At 38.7% G+C, this 19,542-nt stretch overlaps 1 protein-coding gene and 1 long non-coding RNA gene across 13 annotated transcripts in view; one reads left to right on the top strand and one right to left on the bottom strand.

The window, feature by feature from the left end:
• The window catches only part of ttll7 (tubulin tyrosine ligase-like family, member 7), a 169,521-nt gene that overhangs the window by 51,298 nt on the left and 98,681 nt on the right, over positions 1–19,542 (top strand).
• Positions 6,961–10,307, bottom strand: LOC141376689 (uncharacterized). The gene is made up of 2 exons (XR_012387421.1): positions 9,677–10,307; positions 6,961–9,164 (listed from the first exon to the last, which is right to left on the bottom strand). It is a non-coding gene; the product is annotated as an uncharacterized lncRNA (long non-coding RNA).

Below are 19,542 nucleotides of genomic sequence, written 5' to 3'. Positions count from 1 at the left end.
ATTCTCTATAATGGTGCTTTTTAAATACATTTACATCATTTACATTATCATTTTGTCACATTTATTGAAAATTAACTGTATTAAAAATGTGTTTTAAGGTTACCGACTACTTTATCTGTGTGTAACAATTTTGAATAGTTTAATAATAATAATAATACTAACAATATTTTTAATAATAATAATAATAATAATAATAATAATAATAATAATAATAAAAATAATAATAATTAATACTTTTTAATACTTTATTATCAATGTTAATTAATAATAATAATAATAATAATATTATTAACAATAATTTAATATAATATAATATAATATAATATAATATAATAATAATTGATAAATAACAATTATTGTTAAGTTATTATTAATAATAATAAATAGTATTAACAATAATTCAAATATAATAATAATAATAATAATAATAATAATAATAATAATAATTAATGTTAATTTATTCTTAATAATAAATATTATTAACTATAATTCAAATATAATAGTAATAATAATAAAAACAATAATTTAATAATAATAAATAATGTTAAGTTATTATTTATAATAAATATTATTAACAATAATTCCAATGTAATAATAATAATAATAAAAATAATAATAATAATAATAATAATAATAATAATAATAATAAAATTTATTTATTTATTTATTTATTTATTTATTTATTTATAATATTCATTCATTAATTATTTTTTTTCTCGGCTTAGTCCCTTTATTAATCTGCGGTTGCCACAGCAAAATGAACCGCCAACTTATACAGCACATTTTTATGCAGCGGATGCCCTTTCAGCCGCAACCCATCACTGTGAAACATCCATACACACTCATTTACATACTAAAGACAATTTAGCCTACCCATTCACCTGTACCATGTCTTTGTGTCTTTGGACTTGTCGGGGTAACCGGAGCATCTGGGGGAAACCCACACAAATGCAGGGAAAACATGCAAACTCCACACGGAAATGCTAACTGACCTAGCTGAAGCTCGAACCAGCGTTCTTTTTGCTGTGAGGCGACAGCACTACCTACTGCGCCACCATGTCGCCTTATTTATAATAATTAATGTGATATTTATTGATAATAATATATTTTAACAATAATTATATAATAATAATAAAAAATAATAATAAATTATTATTATTATTATTATTTTATGAACTATATTTAATGTTAATGGATTATAAATATATATTAATAATATTTCTAATGTAGTATCAATAATAATAATAATAATAATAATAATAATAATAATAAACAGTAATATCTTTAATAATAAATTAATGTTAATTATAATAATAATAATAATAATGATGATGATGATGTTTATTATTATTATTATTAATATTATTATTATTATAAATATTTTTTCATATATTGTACAGTTTAAAAATATCAAATCTGTTTATTAGACATCCCTAACATTTTTCCACACTGTAAAAAGTTTTTTAAAGTATAAAATACATATATAAAATACATATTCAAATAATGTGTTAAAAAATTCATAAAAATGCATCTAAAATTATGGTCAAAATGAGCTTTGTGAATATCCTCTTACTTCGAGGTACAAAGTAGGTACATGCACATACAATTATTTCACACAAGCACACCATTAAAATAATGTAAACTGTTGCATACATCAAAGTTCTAGTATACACACCACAACAAGGCAATTAAAATTACAAAAACAACTCACTCAAATATGTCCTCACTCAAAGCTCAAATAAAACCTCGAAATGGATCATGGAGGATATAGCATTTCACAAACAGCAGCACATATGCATCTTAAAAAAACAATGGCTAAATAAACACTTCACTCACACATTTCAACACGTACAGCTGAAATGACTGACATTTACACACACAGGGATGACACACACACACACACACACACACACTCACACTCACACAGACTGCAGGAGCACTTTAGCTCTGGCTGAACAGCTAATGTTCTGAGGCTTTTGTACTGATTTTATCTTCTCTGCGGGTTTTTTTTCTCCTTTCATTGACATTCAAAACATTTGAGCCATTGATACTAGCAGGAACACAAACATGGAAACCGGAGAAACCTCAGTCTCTTTAGCTGCACTCATATCCTCCGCTCGGCGTAGCGAGGCACCATTGTCCACATCTTTACCAGAGCGCATCATTAACATGTTAATCTGGGTGCTGCTCATTCGCAGGGCTGCTGGGAAGGTGCGTCCACTCCACAGGTCAGACAGAAGCATCCAAGGGACCTGAATAGCCATTAGTCAAATGCTGTGGTGCAACATTGATATCACCCGCCCCCCCCCCCCCTCCTCCTGGGCCATCTCTGTCTTTTTTCCCCCACTTTTCTTTCCAGAAACTGCTCACACTGGAGCCTTTAAGCTGGCATGACGAATAATGCAAAGGCACGGGGAGAGAGAGGAATAGAGAGAGGGAGAGTTTGAATTTGAAAAAGTACAATTTATTACAAAAGACAATTACAGTTCTTTAAAAAAAGTGTATTATTATTACTATTTTTATTCCATTTGTATGTGATCCCAATTTGTTTACCTTTTGAATAATATTACAATTAAAAAATTATCATTACACTGAATATGTTGTTATTTGATCATTGATAGACTGCTGTATGATCGCTCAAAACTTTAATGCTGTTATTTGGTTTGCTCAAAAAAAATTATAAATGAAATATTGATGACACTTCAAAATAGCGAAACAGCCCTACATTACAGTGGATATGGAATAGCTAACATGATGCCACAAACGGAAAAAAATAAAATAAAAATTAGGGATGTTGATCAGAACTTGATCAGAATCAGACGTTACCTCCCTCTCAGAGCTCAAATATATATGTGTATATATGTTGTTGGGTCCATACATATTTGGACATGGACACATCTTAAATGTTTGGTTCTATACACCAACACCATATATTTGAAATTTAAAACGAACAAGACATGCTTTAACTACAGACTGTCATCTATAATTTGAGAGTATTTACATCTAAATCAGGCGAACGCTGTAGGAATTACAACAGTTTGCATATGTGACTCTCACTTGTTAAGGGTCCAAAAGTAATTGGACAATTGGCTTCTAAATTGGCCAGGTGTGTGTTATTCCCTCACTCTCAAGATGAGTTCCAAAGAGCTGTCAAAAAAAAATAAAATAAACATCAGAGAGATAGCTAAAACATTAGATATGGCCAAAATAACTGTCTGGAACATTCTTAAAAAGAAAGAAAGAGTGCACCAGTGAGCCCAGCAACACCAAAAGACCCGGAAGACTGTGGAATCAACTGTGGTGGAGGACCAAAGAATTCTTTTCCTGGTGAAGAAAACACCCTTCACAACAGTTGGCCAGATCAAGAACACTCTCCAGGAGATAGGTGTATGTGTGTCAGACTCAACAATCAAGAGAAGACAACAGCAGAGTGAATACAAAAGCAGCAGGATAAATTCTGAAGTGTTTCAGGCAATATTTTCTGCTCATATTAAGTCAAATAATTCAGAAATTTTTATACAGTGCTTCATAGTGCAGATGGAGAATGACCCAAAGCATACTGCAGAAGCAACCAGAGAGTTTTTGAAGGGAAAGAATTGGAATGTTATTCAATGGCCAAGTCAATCACCTGACCTGAATTTGATTGCACTTGCATTTCACTTACTCAAGACAAAACTGAAAGGAAAATGCTCCAAGAACAAGCGGGAAGTGAAGACGGTTGTAGTAGAGGCCTGGCAGAGTATCACCAGGATCGAAACCCAGCGCCTGGTGATGTCTGTGTTCCAGCCTTTAGCTTGTAATTGACTGCAAAGGATTTGCAACCAAGTATTAAAAAGTGAAAGTTTCCTTTATGATTATTTTTCTGTCAAATAAATTTTGGACCCTTAACAAGTGGGAGGCAGATATGCAAACAGTTGTAATTCCTACACTGCTGCTCTGATTTGCATATAAGTACCCCCAAAGTAAAGCTGACAACGTTGGTTTGGTGTATATAGAGCCATAAATGTTAAAATTGTGTCAAAACAGATGATTTTAGATGCTTTAAGATAATATGGCTGGACGTGACATGAAATTCCATCCATCTAGAGTGATATCTTCTTACGGTGTTACAGTCTACAGTATTTCTCTGTGGCAATCGGGATATCAAAATAATTAACCCTGAAAAAAGCAACGCAATCACTGCCAGACTGCTGTTGTGTTTGCGATAAGGAAAAAGGCTAAACGCACGCGGACATGTTTTCTTTCTTTCTGTCAACACAACACACATTCCCGATATGCGAGCAAAACGGTATAAATACAGCACTACAACATACAAAAGAGAGAGATCGACTTCCAGCATTCCAGCATACCTGCCAACATGTCTCTGAAAATCCGATAGACCGGGGGAGGGGGTGTTTGGGGGTGAGGTCTCTGAATAGTGAATAACACTGCCGAGATCCGGGAGAGGATGCAGCGGGTTTTGGGCGGCTGCTGCGATCGGATACTGTACCAAAGTTGGCAACCCGGGGGTGTTTACAGACTGTACCAAAGAGGCGGGTGGGAAGAAATTACAGAAGTTTTCCGGAAAAAAATAAAAAACAAGATGGTGTTGACAGATATGCTTACCAGTTTAATAATGATTTGAGCTATAATTAGCTATAGTTAGAAATCAGACTGTTATAATCTTCTAAGTGTAAGGGCTTATTATGCGGTTCTGTCGTCTTGTGGATAGAAATTGTCAACCGTCTTTGGTCTACTATACTATAGCAGGCTAATGGCCGCCGCCGAGCTCCCTCAGAAATTGTAAATATTTTAAATAGGCGCTATTCTTACAAATCAACTGCATAGTTGCAATCTAAACAGCCACATTCTCGGCTAAAAAAAGCCTCAAAAGTACATTTTGTTGTCTAACAGCAGTAATATTTGTCAAATTGTAGTGTCTCTTTTTGCTGGCTGTATGTGGGCAGAGTAATACACAAAGGTGAAGGGTGAAGAGGCCTTTGTGTGATGTTACTGGCAAAATATTGCATGGTTCTCAGCCAATCAGATTCAGGAACCAGACAGAACTGTTATGTGTATTTATAGATAGATAGATAGATAGATAGATAGATAGATAGATAGATAGATAGATAGATAGATAGATAGATAGATAGATAGATAGATAGATAGATAGATAGATAGATAGATAGATAGATAGATGAGTGTATGCATAGAATAGAATAAATATAGAATGATTAGCATATTTCAGGGGACAGAAATCGAAACACATTGTGTGAGTGCCTTCTCTCGGTGGTTGTATTGCAGTTCCATTTTAACTAACACAAAAGCACTAGCAATGATCTTAAACAGTTCGATTTTATTTATTTATTTATTTTATTATATTTATGTTATCTATTTAATCTATCTTATTCTGTGCAGGTTCAGTTTTCAGAGTTTTCCAGGTCCAGAGACAGTACTTTCAATAAGGACAGCAAGTAGAATGAAATAAATGAAACAAATTGACTTTATTTTTTTGTTTAGCTCTCGTGAAAGTTATGTCCTTGATGCTGTTGGTTTTCTGACAAACATTAGAGAAGCAGCAAGTGTCCAGGGACAGGATGTACTTGTCAAGTGTTTGCCAGGCGCAGGCCATTAGAGCTTTGTGAGCTCGTCTGAACACCCAAGATGGTTGAACGCCTGTGTATTTGATATGATGCTAACGTTTTCACCCTTTTTTTTTGTGGATATGAATTTCTGGGAAAATAAAAAAAAGGATCGAAAAACCTTTTGAAGTCAGGAAGGAGAAACGGTATAAAAGAACATTTAATTTGATTCATGATTTTTGACTTTTTTTGAGTCATGACTTTCCGACATTTCATTCAAAACGCATACATAGCATTTGTTTAAAGAATGTTTTCACAGCTCTTGTCATTCATATTTATTTTTTTGTGCTAACATTTTGGAGTTGAATAGTGGTATATATATTAGGAGTTAGCTATGCTGTTAAATAACGCAGCAATGACAGAATTTGTTATTGTAGGTTAACCATCTCTTTAATTCAGGCCTTTGTTGGAATATCTGTCTGTCTATCTATATCTGTCTGTTCTTGTCATCTGTCTGTCTGTCTGTCTGTCTGTCTGTCTGTCTGTCTGTCTGTCTGTCTGTCTATTGTAAGGTCCACCCAGTTGGCCCAATGCCGGTGTCCACTGGTGGATGAAGGTTCACTGCATGTTCGGTCTTTCCAGTGCACAATGTTGATTTATATTAAACTTAACTCATATCTGACTCCAATTTTAGTATGAGGTGGTTTAGAATATTAATATATTTATCCTCGTTTTATCTGACTCCAATTATAAAACATTAAGAGGATTATATCAATATGTAATTTAGATAAATGTTTGAACCTTTTGTCTTCACTTGTAACTATTACATCCGTTCATTCGGGTGCTCATGTCGCTCAGAGAAATCGCCTCGGCCGAAGGCGTCCCTCACGGTCACACTCCGGTCAGTCTTGAATATTAAACAGAGGTAAATTGACTAATACTTCAGATGGCCGCTACCAGCGCGCTCGTTCTAAAATACTTTAGTTAGTCCCGCTTAGATGTACACCTTTGAGTTAAGACAATCATCATTTCTAATTAGAGGTTAGGGCATTAATATAAATGTACCCGACTACTGGACTCTATAGTAACTTTGGTTTTCACCAAGCCCATGGTTTCCCATATGAACTTAATTTAGAATAATATTACCTTCAAACAAAGGTCGGGTACCCAATCTAGGTTAGTCGTGCAACACCTTGTTGACCTAGACGGAAGTTATCGCCCTTTCCACCTAAGTACACATGAATCAATACCAAGAGTCAGCCGGATCCCTAAAACACAATTAGTGTGCCAATGCTCCATCTCAATTGGATTTTAGTCCGTCTACTGACCTGACGCAAGACGTGCGGAAACAAGGATACAGCGTAATCTACTTGAATTAATAATTACAGAGTGAGCAAAATATGGTCAAACATTACAATTTATTAGTCAGGTAAATGTATTATGCCAATTCAATCAGTCAATTCATAAATGATCAATACAAAACATCAAATTATCAAAGATAAATCCAAGATGAAAAAGATGCATTCCTGACTTTGAAATATACATAACATGGGGCAGACCCCATGTTATGGGCTGATCTGGTTAGGCAGAATCGCCCTGAGCTTTTCTTAGTCCTTTCCTTAAATAATCCAAGAATTCCCTCAAGGAAGGGGGTGTGAATGTATAACAAAAGGCATTCACACTTAGTGTCACACCCCTCACAGTGGATCAAAAGATGCCTGAAGTTATATATTTGTTGTTCTGATTATGTCTATTTCTGAGAGAATGAGACCATTGTACCAATCGCACTGAGACATTTCAAATGATATCAAACATGATAGTTAAAGTCAGTTTGGTTAATTCTAGAACATTCAAACATTGAAATGACCATATGTGTGAGTTGGGGGGATGAAGCAGACTCGGATGCAAATGCAGCAGGAACTGGTTTTTCCCGCATTCCTCCCTGGTGGGTTGTGAAGTCACCAGTCTCTGTTTTCAGCTCATGTTTTGAATTGTCAAAGATATCAGAATATTTGCAATATTTCAATTCTTACAGATAACCCCCATTTGATCCCGTGGGTCAGATATAAATGTGTCCATGGGGTCACTATGTATCCTTGTTGAGGTCGTTCAGGGGCAATTCAAGACAGTCTCTGCAGGATTTTTCAGTTGTAAGTCGTGTTCAGCAGGTAGCTAAACAGGTCCAGGCTTGTTTTCACCTCTTTTGATGAGCCTGACCCGAATGCACTGCTCATTCAGTCCATACAGGCCTTCATAGCTTCCACTGTGTCCTTTCCCTGACAAAAGTGTCCACGTCGTGTGGGCTTCTCATAGTCTGCTTCTTCTGATGAATCTGGTCACCTCCAGATATGCAGACATCGGCATGTGGGGGTCTACAGTGTGTATACACTGCCTTCTCTCGGACACCTAAACAGCAACTTGATGGCTCAGCGATTGAACAGTTATGAACTTGTGTCATTCTGCATTGGAGAAAGTCATGAGGTTAAGCATAAAATATATGATCAAAACATAAAAGTCAGCAAGTGCGAGTCGTACAACTGGTCTCAGGTCTCTTTCAATCTGTTTAAATGGTCCAATCAAAAACAGATAAGTCTTTGTCACCACTGAGATGGGGTATAATGATAGGGAGAATATTAAATATTCTTGGTTTGGATTACTCAAGGTAAAGCTATCAAAAGGTCAGTGCAACTTATTAAAACAGTATAACAGGCAGTATGCATCATAAAACATATCATCATGACAACACATTCAAATAAATGACATTCATTTTCAAAATGAAAAAACGTGAAGATATTTGTCATACATGATAGTAATCACATTATTTAACCATAATTATGAAGGTATATCTATAATAATGTGTGTGTTTGTGTGTGTATGTTGTGTTGTGTGTGTGTGTGTGTGTGTGTGTGTGTGTGTGTGTGTGTGTGTGTGTGTGTGTTTGTGTGTGTTTGTGTGTGTGTGGGTGTGTGTGTGTTTATGTGTGTGTGGGGGGGCTTGAACACAATTGATGGTATTTGTCAAATTTAAAATGTCCTAGTGATTATTAGAAGTGTCCTCACTTCGGTTTAATTTTAATCACTTTAGCACTTATACCTGTTATTGGTGATAGATTGGAAAACCAGGGGCCCTCTGGTTTGTCAACCATCCCCACAACAGTCAGTGTATCTATGGCAAGTTCGCCTCTATTGAAGTTTTATACCATCAATTTGTTGTCAAAGCCATGCAAATGTGTAATTTCTTTTCAGCTGACAGAGGGTGTCAGAGGGTGTTTGTTGTCTCATCTGTCATCAGATTAATTATTCTGTTCTATGTGTGTGAGGCTAATGTGTTTTGTTTGTATAAACATGGACAAACGATAGATTTGACTCCTGGGTCTTTGAAGACTGAGGTGTTATCTATGTGCCTGGGTTTACCTGTGGCTATGTGTCAGTGTAATGCTCCGAACAATGGTAATCAACTTTTATAATTGTGTTGCAAAATTTTAGTCCTGTCTTAGCAGGGAGCCAGCATAAAAATGTGAACATGAGGTGTGTTCCGGCTCAAATTGATTCCATATAATATCTTTTACGGAGCATGTTAAGGTGCAATGTTCAAAGCTGGATCCTGTAAAAAATGCATTTTCATGGTTAATTTAATTATCACACTCTATACTCCTGTTTGTAGTTTAAACTGCAGCTATACAGGGGATAGCAGAGTTTTCTACTTTTGGAGATCAAAGAAACAAATATCATGAATTTCAACATAGTTAATTCCATTTTCATACAGGACATGTGGTTTAACATGTGTATAGTATAAAAACAAATTTAAAAATGCCACCAGGATTCTTAACAATAGAGTCTTTTGCTATTGTTCTTGCAAGGATAATGCAGTGACGTTTATTTTTGCCTCTAGGTAACCAGGCTTTTAGTCCCATTGCTATTAAACAATTTGGGAAGATTTTAACTATGAGATCTTTTTGTGTCTCTGTTTCATTTAACATGTAAATTTACATCTTTGTTGAAGAAAGATGTTTTGTGAAATCACATAGCCTCCTAGAATGCTGAATCCATTGATAAGATCAGCTGTGGATAATTGTTATTCTGATGACTGATCAAAGACTTTTTCAGAAGACTCACTGCAGGAGGTGAGGGATTTGCCTCACAGGGGTTCTTGCTTTGAGATGCAAGATGGGAGACTTTTGGCCTCTCAGGTTATGGCCTAACCTTTTGTCGCCCTCATTTGTATTTGTTTGATGTGGACCGGATCTTGAGTGTTCTTTGTTGTTCGTCCGCCTAAGGTGAGAACAAAAGCAGAGAAGAACCATAGTTATTTTAGAATTTTCATCAGTTTCAAATTCAATCATGTGGAATTAATGTTAATGCATCATTTTGCAATATTAATTCTGCAAGCCACATGATGTTGCTGGTCAGATGTGAATTGCTGTTGTTGATTTCAGCATATTGTGAGTGTGTAACACCTGTTTACACAGTCTGCTGTATTCTGAGCATTATCTCCCAGTTCCGCTGGGGACATTTTTCTGAACCAATCAATGATTTTTCATTAATTTCAGTTCACAATCTAATGGGCCGATACCCATAGTTCATTTTTTTTTTGCTCTCATTAACAGTCAGATCTGTTGGCAGAAATCATTTCACCCTTTTGGTGTTCTCTGCTTAACGGTTGTCATTTTATGGTGTGACTCACAGATTCTTAGATCTTTTGACCCATAAAAACTTTGGTAACTCTGAATGTTATCATATCCATCCCCCTCTCATTATGTTTTTTCTGGTGAGCTTAACTCTCTGATCAAATTTTAATTGTAGGTGGTGTTTTTCAGCGAGGATTTTATTGGTTTACAATCAGTTATGCTATAGTAGTTCTGTCAGTGTTTTCATTAAGCATAAAGAAAGCAAACCTCCTCAAGGTGAATGTTTCATCTCTAGTCTTTAGTGCCATGATTGGCGATTATAATATAATGTACATTATTGTTTATTCCTAATGTAATTATATTATATTAAAATAGTATGTATTAAATATAATTATATCTGGTCTCTGGAGAGTGTTTTAGAACACAGTGCATTGTTTTATGCAATTACAGCAAACACATTCTGAGCATCTTATTATCACTGAGGTGAGATTTCTCTGCTCTCTGTCAGGCCATTTGAATATGAAAAGGTTTGAGCAATCAGGAGGTCTAAGGGCTTATTTAAAGCTTTTTTGCAATCAAATCATTCTGTTCTGCTCACCTTTATTTTTCACATGCAAATGCCTTAAACAGACTGTTGTTATTAATCCAATTTAAAAGTTTACAATTGTTTTTAAATCTTAAACCATTTTTTCCTGTTTTCCTTTTTTCCATTTTTCTCTTTTTTATAAAACAGTAGATTTAAAAACAATGGATATTTTTGATTCAAACTTTTAGGGTCTAATTTGTGACTCTCCACTGAGTTCCAGAATATAATTTGGATGATGTTATTCCAATTTAAGCTTCAACTCTTGCTGCCTAGCAGACAAAGAGATATTTCAGAGCAAGGGATGGCGTTTTTCTATACTGCTGTTATCATGTCCCTGATAATCATAGTGGTTTTGTCTAATTCTCAACCCCACCGGATAACGCATTCCGGTCTAACATTTTTGAGCATTTCCGACTCATTCTATCAATGTGTTTATATAGGGTGCGTCCAGCTTTCCCTCAACATTTCTAATAGGCAAAGAAGAATTGACTTACCACAGCAGCTGAAGATAGAATAGAAGATCCAAACCTCTGAAGATAGAATAGAAGATCCAAACCTCTTGGTTGATATAAATCCATTTTGTGCTGGAAAGACGTAACTCGCCTGAGTTGGGAGATCACGGAGATGGGTCACCATTTTGTAAGGTCCACCCAGTTGGCCCAATGCCGGTGTCCACTGGTGGATGAAGGTTCACTGCATGTTCGGTCTTTCCAGTGCACAATGTTGATTTATATTAAACTTAACTCATATCTGACTCCAATTTTAGTATGAGGTGGTTTAGAATATTAATATATTTATCCTCGTTTTATCTGACTCCAATTATAAAACATTAAGAGGATTATATCAATATGTAATTTAGATAAATGTTTGAACCTTTTGTCTTCACTTGTAACTATTACATCCGTTCATTCGGGTGCTCATGTCGCTCAGAGAAATCGCCTCGGCCGAAGGCGTCCCTCACGGTCACACTCCGGTCAGTCTTGAATATTAAACAGAGGTAAATTGACTAATACTTCAGATGGCCGCTACCAGCGCGCTCGTTCTAAAATACTTTAGTTAGTCCCGCTTAGATGTACACCTTTGAGTTAAGACAATCATCATTTCTAATTAGAGGTTAGGGCATTAATATAAATGTACCCGACTACTGGACTCTATAGTAACTTTGGTTTTCACCAAGCCCATGGTTTCCCATATGAACTTAATTTAGAATTAAAGCTGCAAGCAGCGATGATAGGGACCTCGCACCCGGGCTCACCGCCGCCCGGTGGCCTCAGAATGACAGAGAACGGCGAACAATATTAATTTAAGTCGATATATATAAAGAACCAGAGAAAATCACAGATTTATGCCAAACTTCCTCCTGTCAGCAGGTGGCACTATGACTGTGACTCAAGATTGGCATGTAGATGTCTTTAGGAGAGGCATCCCATCTAACCTGTGACTTTTTAGGTTGATCAGTAATTTTTAGGCTGAGTTATAAGCTTAACTAAATTCTGCCAGCAGGTGGCGCTATGACATGCTCAATATTATTATGTAGATGTGTTCAGGGGAGGACTTTTATCCACCAAGTTAGGTTTCAGGCTGATCGGATATTGTGTGGTTGAGATATAAGCCAAAATTCCTTCTGTCACTAGGTGGCGCTATGACTGAATCAATATTGGCATGTAGATGTGTTCAGGAGAGGACTTTTATCAACCTTGTGAAGTTTTAGGCAGATCGGATATTGTGTGGTTGAGTTATAAGGACTTCCTGTTCCATGGCAAAGCGTTGAGGTTTGTCATGCCGCCACGGACACGCCCCTCTGCAAAAACTCTAGATCTTCACAATATAACATCGCTAGAGCTTTCAGATGACACCACCAAAATTTGGTACTGATACGATAAAATTTGTGGGAGGAGTTTGTTATGATGTAAATCATGTCATTTCCTGTGGCCAGCTGGTGGCGCTATAACTGTATCTGGATATCGGCATGTAAACGTGTTCAGGTCAGGACTCTTATCAAACGTGTGAATTTTGAGGCAGATCGGATAATGCATGCCTGAGTTATAACGACTTCCTGTTTTGTGGCGAATCATCAAAGTTTGCGATGCCGCCACGGACACGCCCATCGACGAAAACTCTAAAGCTTCGCAATTTAACATCACCAAGGCCTTTAGATGACAAAACCTAATTTTGGTGTCGATCGGATAAAATCCCTAGGAGGAGTTCGTTAAAATACAACGCCTGAAAATGGCAAAAACGCCACTTTTTCACCGCAGGAAGTCAAAAATATCTAACTTCCTGTTGGGTTTGAGATATGGCTCCAAGAGACTTTTTCGTATGTTTTGGCGTGTTTGAGGTGTGTGCCAATTTTCGTGCATGTGCGTGATTCGTAGATCAGGGGCTCGTCCGTTTAATTTTTATAGGTGGCGCTGTCGAGTCATTTTGCCACGCCCACTTCATTATTGTTATGTGGATGTGTTCAGGAGAAGACTTTTATCAACCATGTGAAGTTTTAGGCAGATCGCACATTGTGTGGTTGAGTTATAAGGACTTCCTGTTCCATGGCGAAGCGTTGAGGTTTGTCATGCCGCCACGGACACGCCCCTCTGCGAAAACTCTAGATCTCCACAAAATATCATTGCTAGGGCTTTCAGATAACACAACCCAAATTTGGTGCTGATACGATAAAATTTGTGGGAGGAGTTTGTTACGATGTAAAACATGTCATTTCCTGTGGCCAGCAGGTGGCGCTGTAACTGTATCTGGATATTGGCATGTAAACGTGTTCAGGTCAGGACTCTTATTAAACGTGTGAATTTTGAGGCAGATCGGATAATGCATGCCTGAGTTATAACGACTTCCTGTTTTGTGGCGAATCATCAAAGTTTGCGAGGCCGCCACAGACACGCCCATCGACGAAAACTCAAAAGCTTCGCAATTTAACATCGCCAAGGCCTTTAGATGACAAAACCCAATTTTGGTGTTGATCGGATAAAATCCCTAGGAGGAGTTCGTTAAAATACAACGCCTGGAAATTACAAAAACGCCACTTTTTCGCCGCAGGAAGTTAAAAATATCCGACTTCCTGTTGGGTTTGAGATATGGCTCCAAGAGGCTTTTTCGTATGTTTTGGTGTGTTTGAGGTGTGTGCCAATTTTCGTGCATGTGCGTGATTCGTATATCGGGGGCTCGTCCGTTTAATTTTTCTAGGTGGCGCTGTCGAGTCATTTTGCCACGCCCACTTCCGAAGCCCATAACAAACGTAAATTTTCGCCACTTCTGAGGCGTGTGCAAAGTTTCGTGAGTTTTCGGGCATGTTTAGCCCCTCAAAACCGCGATTCATTCCGCGGAAGAAGAAGAAGAATAATAATAAACGGAGCAATTCCAATAGGGCCTTGCACCGTTCGGTGCTCGGTCCCTAAAAACGGAGCAATTCCAATAGGGCCTACGCACCGTTTCGGTGCTCGGTCCCTAATAATAAAAAACGGAGCAATTCCAATAGGGCCTACGCACCGTTTCGGTGCTCGGTCCCTAATTAAAGCTGCAAGCAGCGATGATAGGGACCTCGCACCCGGGCTCACCGCCGCCCGGTGGCCACAGGATGAAAGAAAATAGTGAACAGTAATAATTTAAGCCGATATATAAAAAAATAATCTGAGAAAAATCACAGATTTATGCCAAATTTCCTCCTGTCAGCAGGTGGCGCTATAACTGTGACTCATGATTGGCATGTAGATGTCTTCAGGAGAGGAAACTTATCAACCATGTGAAGTTTTAGGCAGATCGGACATTGTTTGGCTGAGTCATAAGCCAAACTGCCTTTTGTCAGCAGGTGGCGCTATGACAGACTCAATGTTGTTATGTAGATGTGTTCAGGAGAGGACTTTTATTAACCATGTGAAGTTTCAGCCAGATCGGACTTTGTGTGGTTGAGTTATACTGCAAACTACCATCTGCCAGCAGGTGGCACTATAACTGTGACTTAAGATTGGCATGTAGATGCCTTCAGTAATGGAATTTAATTAACCATGTGAAGTTTAAGGCAGATCGGAGTTTGTGTGGTTGAGTTATAAGCCAATCTACCTTTTGCCAGCAGGTGGCGCAATGACTGACTCAATATTGTTATGTAGATGTGTTCAGAAGAGGACTTTTATCAATCATGTGAAGTTTTAGGCAGATCAGACATTGTGTGGTTGAGTTATAATAAATTCCTGTTCCATGGCGAAGCGTTGAGGTTTGTCAGGCCGCCACGGACACGCCCCTCTGCAAAAACTCTAGATCTTCACAATATATCATCGCTAGAGCTTTCAGATAACAACCAACAAAATTTGGTGCTGATACAAAAAAATTTGTGGAAAGAGTTTATTACTCTGTAAATCATGTCATTTCCTGTGGCCAGTAGGTGGCGCTATAACTGTATCTGGATATTGGCATGTAAACGTGTTCTGGTCTAGACTCTTATCAAACATGTGAATTTTGAGGCAGATCGGATAATGCATGCCTAAGTTATAATGACTTCCGGTTTTGTGGCGAATCGTCAAAGTTTGCGGGGCCGCCACGGACACGCCCATCGACAAAAACTATAAAGCTCCGAAATTTAACATCGCCAAGGCCTTTAGATGACAAAACCCAATTTTGGTGTCGATAGCATAAAATCCCTAGGAGGAGTTCGTTAAGATACAACGCCTGGAAATGGCAAAAATGCCACTTATTTGCAGCAGGAAGTTAAAAATATCTGACTTCCTGTTGGGTTTGAGATATGGCTCCAAGAGACTTTTTCGTATGTTTTGGCGTGTCTGAGGTGTGTGCCAATTTTCGCGCATGTGCGTGATTCGTAGATCGGGGGCTCGTCCGTTTAATTTTTATAGGTGGCGCTGTCGAGTCATTTTGCTACGCCCACTTCAATATTGTTATGTGGATGTGTTCAGGGGAGGACTTTTATCAACCATGTGAAGTTTCAGGCAGATCGGACTTTGTGTGGTTGAGTTATGAGGACTTCCTGTTTCATGGCGAAGCGTTGAGGTTTGTCAAGCCACCACGGACACGCCCCTCTGCGAAAACTCTAGATCTTCACAATATATCATCGCTAGAGCTTTCTGATAACGCCACCCAATTTTGGTGTTGATACGATAAAATTTGTGGGAGGAGTTTGTTACTCCGTAAATCATGTCATTTCCTGTGGCCAGCAGGTGGCGCTATAAATGTGTCTGGATATTGGCATGTCAACGTGTTCAGGTCAGAACTCTTATCAAGCGTGTGAATTTTGAGGCAGATCTGATAATGCATGCTCGAGTTATAATGACTTCCTGTTTTGTGGCGAATCGTCAAAGTTTGCGAGGCCGCCACGGACACGCCCATCGACGAAAACTCTAAAGCTTCGCAATTTAACATCGCCAAGGCCTTTAGAAGACAAAACCCAATTTTGGTGTCGATCGGATAAAATCCCTAGGAGGAGTTCGTTAAAATACAACGCCTGGAAATGGCAAAAACGCCACTTTTTCGCCGCAGGAAGTTAAAAATATCCGACTTCCTGTTGGGTTTGCGATATGGCTCCAAGAGACTTTTTCGTATGTTTTGGCATGTTTGAGGTGTGTGCCGATTTTCGTGCATGTGCGTGATTCATATATCGGGGGCTCGTCCGTTTAATTTTTCTAGGTGGCGCTGTTGAGTCATTTTGCCACGCCCACTTCCGTGACCCATAACAAACGAAAATTTTCGCCACTTCTGAGGCGTGTGCAAAGTTGCGTGAGTTTTCGGGCATGTTTAGCCCCTCAAAACCGCGATTCATTCCGCGGAAGAAGAAGAAGAATAATAATTAAAGCTGCAAGCAGCGATGATAGGGACCTCGCACCCGGGCTCACCACCGCCCAGTGACCTTACAATGACAGAGAACAGCGAACAATAATAATATAAGCCGATATATATATAAAAAACCTAAGAAAAATACAGATTTATGCCAAACTTCCTCCTGTCAGCAGATGGCGCTATACCTGTGACTCAAGATTGGCATGTAGATGTCTTCAGGAGAGGAATTTAATCAACCATGTGAAGTTTCAGGCACATGGGACATTTTGTGGTTGAGTTATAAGCCAAACTACCTTTTGCCAGCAGGTGGCGTTATGACTGACTCAATATTGTTATGGGGATGTGTTCAAGAGAGGACTTTTATCAAACATGTGAAGTTTCAGGCAGATCAGAGATTGTGTGGAGATTGTGTTATAAGACAATTTACATTCTGCCAGCAGGTGGCGCTATGAAAGACTCAATATTATTATGTAGATGTGCTCAGGAGAGGACTTTCATCAACCATGTGAAGTTTCAGGCAGATCGGACATTGTGTGGCCGAGTTACAAGCCAAACTACCTTCTGCCAGCAGATGGCGCTATTACTGACTCAATATTGTTATGTAGATGTGTTCAAGAGAGGACTTTTATCAATCATGTGAAGTTTCAGGCAGATCGGACATTGTGTGGTAGAGTTATAAGGACTTCCTGTTCCATGGCGAAGCGTTGAGGTTTGTCATGCCGCCATGGACACGCCCCTCTGCAAAAACTCTAGATCTTCACAATATATCATCGCTAGAGCTTTCAGATAACACCACTCTATTTTGGTGCTGATACGGGAAAGTTTGTGGGAGGAGTTTGTTACAGTGTCAAACATGTTATTTCCTGTGGCCAGCAGGTGGCGCTATAACTGTAACTGGATATCGGCATGTAAACCTGTTCAGGTCAGGACTGTTATTGAATCTGTAAATTTTGAGGCAGATCTGATAATGCATGCCTGAGTTATAACGACTTTCTGTTTTGTGGCGAATCATCAAAGTTTGCGAGGCCGCCACGGACACGCCCATCGACGAAAACTCTAAAGCTTCGCAATTTAACATCGCCAAGGCCTTTAGATGATAAAACCCAATTTTGGTGTCGATCGGATAAAATCCCTAGGAGGAGTTTTTTAAAATACAACGCCTGGAAATGGCAAAAATGCCACTTTTTCGCCGCAGGAAGTTAATAATATCTGACTTCCTGTTGGGTTTGAGATATGGCTCCAAGAGACTTTTTCGTATGTTTTGGCATGTTTAAGGTGTGTGCCAATTTTCGTGCATATGCGTGATTCGTAGCTCGGGGGCTCGTCCGTTTATTTTTCTAGGTGGCGCTGTCGAGTCATTTTGCCACGCCCATTTCAATATTGTTATGTGGATGTGTTCAAGAGATGACGTTTATCAACCATGTGAAGTTTCAGGCAGATCGGACATTGTGTGGTTGAGTTATAAGGACTTCCTGTTCCATGGCGAAGCGTTGAGGTTTGTCATACCACCACGGACACGCCCCTCTGCGAAAACTGTAGATCTTCACAATATATCATTACTAGAGCTTTCAGATAACACTACCCAATTTTGGTGCTGATACGAAAAAATTTGTGGGAGGAGTTTATTACTCCGTAAATCATGTCATTTCCTGTGGCCAGCAGGTGGCGCTATAACTGTATCTGGATATTGGCATGTAAACGTGTTCAGGTCAGGACGCTTATCAAGCGTGTGAGTTTTGAGGCAGATCGGATAATGCATGCCTGAGTAATAACGACTTCCTGTTTTGTGGCGAATCATCAAAGTTTGCGAGGGCGCCACCGACACGCCCATCGACGAAAACTCTAAAGCTTCGCAATTTAACATCGCCAAGGCCTTTAGATGAGAAAACCCAATTTTGGTGTTGATCGGATAAAATCCCTAGGAGGAGTTCGTTAAAATACAACGCCCGGAAATGGCAAAAATGCCACTTTTTCGCCGCAGGAAGTTAAAAATATCCGACTTCCTGTTGGGTTTGAGATATGGCTCCAAGAGACTTTTTCGTATGGTTTGGCATGTTTGAGGTGTGTGCCAATTTTCGTGCATGTGCGTGATTCATGTATCGGGGGCTCGTCCGTTTAATTTTTCTAGGTGGCGCTGTCGAGTCATTTTGCCACACCCACTTCCGAGACCAATAATAAACATAAATTTTCGCCACTTCTGAGGCGTGTGCAAAATTGCGTGAGTTTTCGGGCATGTTTAGCCCCTCTAAATCGCGATTCATTGGAGAGAAGAATAATAATAATAATAATTAAAGCTGCAAGCAGCGATGATAGGGACCTCGCACTCGGGCTCACCGCCGCCCGGTGGCCTCAGGATGACAGAGAACAGCGAACAGTAATAATTTAAGCCGATATAATAAAAAAATCTGAGAAAATAACAGATTTATGCCAAATTTCCTCCTGTCAGCAGGTGGCGCTATAACTGTGACTCACGATTGGCATGTAGATTTCTTCAGGAGAGGAAACTTATCAACCATGTGAAGTTTCAGGCAGATCGGACATTGATTGGCTGAGTTATAAGCCAAACTGCCTTTTGTCAGCAGGTGGCGCTATGACAGACTCAATGTTGTTATGTAGATGTGTTCAGGAGAGGACTTTTATCAAACTTGTGAAGTTTCAGCCAGATCAGACTTTGTGTGGTTGAGTTATACTGCAAACTACCATCTGTCAGCAGGTGGCGCTATAACTGTGACTTAAGATTCGCATGTAGATGTCTTCCGGAGAGGAATCTTATCAACCATGTAAAGTTTCAGGCACATGGGACATTGTGTGGCTGAGATATAAGCCAAACTACCGTCTGCCAGCAGGTGGCGTTATGATTGACTCAATATTATTATGTAGATGTGTTTTGGAGAGGACTTTCATCAACCATGTGACATTTTAGGCAGATCTGACATTGTGTGGCCGAGTTACAAGCCAAACTACCTTCTGCCAGCAGGTGG

This window comes from Danio rerio, chromosome 11, assembly GCF_049306965.1.
Source record: "Danio rerio strain Tuebingen ecotype United States chromosome 11, GRCz12tu, whole genome shotgun sequence".
Lineage (NCBI taxonomy): Eukaryota > Metazoa > Chordata > Actinopteri > Cypriniformes > Danionidae > Danio > Danio rerio.
Note: the sequence above shows the minus strand (reverse complement) of the source record. Positions and strands in the feature narration are given on the sequence as shown.